At 31.6% G+C, this 6,202-nt stretch overlaps 1 non-coding gene across 1 annotated transcript; it reads right to left on the bottom strand.

Moving 5' to 3' along the window:
• Positions 1 to 1,681: 1,681 nt before the first annotated feature.
• TRNAA-AGC lies at positions 1,682 to 1,754 on the bottom strand. The gene has a single exon. It is a non-coding gene; the product is annotated as a tRNA-Ala (tRNA).
• Positions 1,755 to 6,202: the final 4,448 nt, after the last annotated feature.

Raw genomic sequence — 6,202 nt, 5'->3', positions numbered from 1 at the left:
AAACTTTATTTATTATTTTAATTTCATAAAGTTTGTAATGCTCAAATTGACTTCGTCTTCTGTGGAGATTTAAAGGGATCGAGATTAAATCACGGGCACTAACTTTTTTTGTGGGGAGACTATAAATACCTATAAATTATCATGTAAAAGCATATTTGTGATCAATGAAATTGATCTCTCAAGTTGAGAGGTTCCCTCTTATAGAAATCTGAGCATATCTATGTCGTTTTTAAGTTTCATGCAATTCCTGTGGTAGATTGCATCTGAGATATTTAATCAAGCCTTGATCAAGTTTGATTGTGGAGTGACTCAATTTAGAAAAAGGTTTCAAATCTTGCTTCTCACTCTTGGATCTCATAATCTAATTCTAGCTTTATCTCTTGGTTTATCCAAAATTTGTATAAGAAGGTGTTAATTTCTTCAATTAAAGGTTCTTGCTTCTACAAAAGCTTGGCTTGTTGGGCTGAAGATTACGGTTGGTCTATCGTCCTTCAACGAGATCTTCTATCCCCATGACTGCTCTGTTGCAGTCGTTCTTCTAACGCCAGCGACACGTCCAGTTGTCGAGATTGGTAATGTGAGTTTGTAACGAATCCATTGAGGTTCTTGGAATGATTCTATAGCTTATCATTTCCATGTTGGGAGTTGGATCATGGGTCTTGGGCGAAGGAATCCTTTGTTTACCACCCCTTGGAGTTGAAGGAAGTGTCATAAGGCTAATTTTTTTTCAATTTTATTGATTTGTTTGAGTGATTTTATTTGATTATATTTCAATTTTGTCAAACTCAATCGGGTGCTCATCTCAATCATTTCAGCCTTGTTGGCGTTCAATAAGAGAGACCTTGGAAATAACTGGTAACTGTTCAACTGGATTATCACATTAACAATTTGAATCAAATAAAGTAACATTAACCATTTGAATCACCTCAACCCCACTTGTTGAACTTGACCAAATGTCTATAACATAGCACTAACAAAGGTACAAAGCTCATAAAAGTTTTTTTAATCTAAAATACCATTGAACCGTCTTTTCAGTCTCATATAGGCTTTGTTCCCAAATTTTATATAATGGTCAGATATTGCAATTGTGAAGAAGTTTTCTTTATAGAAGTATTTGGAGATTATATTATTGTGATAGAAGCTATAAATGACCATTATATTCATTGGTCAAAATTTTATATTATTGTGATAGAAACTATAAATGACCATTATATTCATTGGTCAGATATTGCAATTGTAAGTATGTTTTCTTTTTCTCTCCTACCCACCTTATACATAACATGTTAAATTAACTATTGCAATTGTAAGTATGTTTTCTTTTTCTCTCCTACCCACCTTATACATAACATGTTAAATTAACTCATACTGAAAAAAATCATTTCTTTCTTTTGGAGATAGAAACTATAAATGACCATTATATTTATTGGTCAGATATTGCAATTGTAAGTATCTTTTCTTTTTCTCTCCTACCCACCTTATAAATGACCATTATATTCATTGGTCAGATATTGCAATTGTAAGTATCTTTTCTTTTTCTCTCCTACCCACCNTTTTGGAGATAGAAACTATAAATGACCATTATATTCATTGGTCAGATATTGCAATTGTAAGTATCTTTTCTTTTTCTCTCCTACCCACCTTATACATGTTACTCATACTGAAAAAAATCATTTCTTTCTTTTGGAGATGCGGGGTATCGATCCCCGTACCTCTCGCATGCTAAGCGAGCGCTCTACCATTTGAGCTACATCCCCACAATTTTTGCATCACAAAACCCTAAATTTTTCATCATCAATAATAGTGAAAATGAAGAAATAGGTCATGAATAAGGAAAAATTTGAAAAGAAACAATATATTTAATAATAGATAATCTTATTTTTGGAGATGCAAGGTATCGATCCCCGTACCTCTCACATGCAAAGCGAGCGCTCTACCATCTGAGCTACATCCCCATGATTCTTACATCATAAAACCCTATTAATGTCCCATCATCAATAATAGTGAAAATAAAAAAAATATCAAAATATTAATAACAAATAGTTTAGATATCCCCACAATTCTTACGTCACAAAGTCCTATGCATCTCGTAATAGTGAAAATGAAAAACTATCCCATCTTATTATGTCCTAAATAAGAAAAAATTGAAAAGAAATAATATATTTAATAATCGATTCAATTGAAGATGCAAGGTATTGAGCCCCATACTTTCCACATGGGAAATGAACGCTATACCATTCGAACTACATCCCTACGATTTTTACATCAAAAAACCCTAAACGTCCCTTCATCAATAATTGTGAAAATGAAAAAGTATATATGCATATTATGTCATAAATAAGAAAATATTGAATAGAAATAAAATATTAATAATAAATAGTTTCTTTTGGAGATGCGAGGTATCGATCCCCATACCTCTCGTATGCTAAGTCGTAACTCTCGCATGTTAAGCGAAGCTACATCCCCATAATTCTTGCATCACAAAACCCTAAATTTTTCATCATCAATAATAGTGAAAATGAAGAAATATCACTATTCAACATGTCATGAATAAGGAAAAATTGAAAAGAAGTAATTTTTCAGTAATAGTGACATGAAAAACTATCCCTGCTCATTATGTCGTATCCACATTAGAAGTGAACTCTCTAACTATCTGAGCCACATCCCCATAATTCTTACTACAATCTCTTGAAGGGGCATATTTTGAGAATCAAACTCGAGACCTCTCACTCCCAGAGCGAGAATCATACCACTAGACCAAATGCCCTTGTTATACCACTTGAAACGTATGTATGAAGCCTTAGGCCTAGGTATTAAGTTTGTATTTTTTCGTATTGCAGGAAACACGTGAAGTCCTCAGAGGTAGAATGTGTCTTGGAGAATAAAGCCTTGGGATGGGATATTGTATTAAGAGCATGATGGTAAGTATAAAATGTTGAATATGAAGTTAGGTTGATGTCGAATATGAAGTCCTTCGATAAAAAAAGAATTAGACATAAGGGCATTTCAAGAATTGAACTCAAAACCTCCTCTTGCACCACAAGTGAGAATCATACCACTAAACTAAATGTCTTTTCTTGAACACCCAATATTTTTAACATCTACTTATATATATTTTTCTCTCATGAAAAGTTGAATTGTTATAATATAAAAGGGTTATCAAACAACCCAACAAAAGAAACAAACTAATCAATTTGGGTTGGATTGATTCGGTTTAGTTCATCAGTTTGTTTGATNTTAATGATCTTAAGAGAAATTCCTATTTTATTAGAGGAGACCAACTTTATTTAAGGTACTAGAAATTCAAGAATCTGGATTTGAATCTGGTTAAGAAACAGTAAGATTTGAAAGTTTTGAATTCTAGACGAAATTTGTATCTAATTATTTCTTTTTATGACTAATTATAAATTAAGAGAAAAAAATCAAATCAAAGTCAAATAAACTCTCTTTATTTCTTTTTATGACTAATTATAAATTAAGAGAAAAAAATCAAATCAAAGTCAAATAAACTCTCTACTTAAGTCTTATTGACCCAAGGGCAGATCTCATAGTGAAACGTGACGCATCAAATATCGAATATGGAGGCATCTAAAATGGTCAAAGAGGACAGGGAATCAATTATCATATTTCATTCAAAAGTCTCATATGGAGGCATCTAAAATGGTCAAAGAGGACAGGGAATCAATTATCATATTTCATTCAAAAGTCTCTAATAATATTATTTCCATTGTACTCCGTGCACAACAATTTTAAAGGAAATTTAAAATAAATCCAGTGTATTTGTCATACATTTAAGTTCAATTACAATAAATCAAGAAAAGAATTGAGTGGCAATAAAACCAGTGTATTTGTCATACATTTAAGTTCAATTACAATAAATCAAGAAAAGAATTGAGTGGCAATAAAATATCACTTGACATTAGAATGTAATTTGAGGACTTTTTATCTTTGGGAGTTGAATTACATTTAAGATTATTTATATTATGTCTTATTTTCTTCGATTTGTATTTAATAGCTTTGGGTAGTTTGTAGATGAACTACATTATGTTTGAATTATCTTTTTGGCCTATTTAAATGCTTGTAATATTCATGTTTGAAAACATTGTGGAATACAAAAATTTTGTGTTTGAAACTATTTGGGTGTTATGTTTCTTTCAAACCTTGTTTTAGGTTTGGTGTTAAAATCTATTCATTAGATTAGTTATGATCAAGCTAATTCTTGAGTGACTCGTCTTGGAATCTAAGAGTGACAATCATAGATTTCAAGTTCAATCTAAGAGTTATTTATCCTTTTAACCTGCTCCTTTTTGAAATCAATTTGTTAAGTTAGCTTTCTTTGTGAAAGTTTGCAAGGATACTACGACCTCTAGCTTTTTGAAATCAATTTGTTAAGTTAGCTTTCTTTGTGAAAGTTTGCAAGGATACTACGACCTCTAGCTTTGCAAAATCTAGCATTGTTGGAGCTTATCAAAATCGCTGCCAAAATAAAGTTTAACAAGTGGTTCTATGGTGTAGTGGTTAGCACTTTCGACTTTGAATCTAACAACCTATGTTTAATTTCCGATAGGTAATCCACCAATTTATACAAAATTGGTCCATAGCCAATTCGGTAGGGTCACTTTTGGACCGATAATGTGTATAAGGGGTCACTAAGGTTGAGATCATACAAAATGGGTCAATAGCTCAATGTTAGAGCATTTGACTGCAGATCAAGAGGTCACAAATTCGAACCTAGTTGGGCCCTTCTATCTTGGATAGAAATTTGTTACACTTTTTGGACCGACATTATAATTCGAACCTAGTTGGGCCCTTCTATCTTGGATAGAAATTTGTTACACTTTTTGGACCGACATTATGTCTAAGGGGTCACTAAGGTTAAAATCCTACAAAATGTATCCATGACTCAGTGGTAGAGAATTTGACCGGTCACCCGTTTGAACTTTGTTGGGCCTTTCTATTTTGGATAGACACTTTTTACACTTTTGGACTGACACTCTCTAAAAGGGGTCACTAAGGTTGAAATCATGTAAAATGGGTTCATAGCTCATTGGTAGAGCATTTGTTGTAGATCAAGAGGTCACCAGTTTGAATCTTGTTGGGCCGTTTTATTTTGGAAAGACACTTTGTTTGATTTGCTCCCGACCACCGAGATCCAAACACCCACTATGAACATGGTTTTTACGCCCTTTTATTTTGGACAGACACTTCGTTCGATTTGCTTCCGACCACCGAGATCCAAGCACCCACTATGAACATGGTTAAAAACTTACAATTAGGTACTCACTCATGTTTTCCATATTTTTGATGTAACTAAGAGTAGTTGCCCTAGACCAACAACCCCACCAAAACTATTTTTGATGTTTTAAAATGATTTTTTTTAACCTTTCCCTTATTTTGTACCATGAACCTATAAACTCTATTTTGAATATAATGTAAATATTATGTTTATTATATTTTAATTCTTTTTTTATTTCGAGAAAACATTTTACTTTGTGTTCAACCTCTTTTAACTTGCTTCGTAAATGGCTNTAATATTAGTTGCATTCCTATATTGACAAAACCATTAGTACCTAAAATATTCATGAACTTTCAAAACTAGTGCCCTTTAACATTCTAAAATAAGGTTCTAACTACGAGTGAGTTGCCTTTTTATTTTGAGAGTGAAACGTATCTTAAGCTTTTTTTTCAGTATACAAACATATAAACTTATTTATATGAATTAATTTCTAATATAAAATTGATAAATTTTTTGAAATAATTCTTTTTAATTAATGTATNGACCCAATAATATCATTAATATTTCATTTCCTTGTTTTTTTAGCTTTTTAAATACCCTTATTTCATTCTTAAATCTATAAAATGTCTCCTATTTTTATTCATTTTCATTCTTATTTCATTCTTATTTCATTCTTATTTTTATTTTTTTGCTATTGATGGACGTATCTTTGTGAAACATACTAAATAAAACTAAATAATTGGTTATGAGAGGATATGAGATATAACTTATTGTTAAATCTCTTTCCATATGAGAATAACTCATTCTCATGTCCATCTTTGCAACCATGTACTAAATTAAGGATTTTATTTCTCTTTGGTCAAAACCATCCTTAACGGACAAAATTAAAGTTGTAGTTAGTCAATTATAATATTTGACGTGCTAGTTTTCAAACTACTTTAAATAGGTGTAAAGAAAGCATGAGAATAA

Source organism: Cucurbita maxima, unplaced genomic scaffold (assembly GCF_002738345.1).
Source record: "Cucurbita maxima cultivar Rimu unplaced genomic scaffold, Cmax_1.0 Cma_Scf00300, whole genome shotgun sequence".
Lineage (NCBI taxonomy): Eukaryota > Viridiplantae > Streptophyta > Magnoliopsida > Cucurbitales > Cucurbitaceae > Cucurbita > Cucurbita maxima.
The sequence above is the reverse complement of the archived record's forward strand: the minus strand, read 5'-3'. Positions and strand labels throughout refer to the sequence as shown.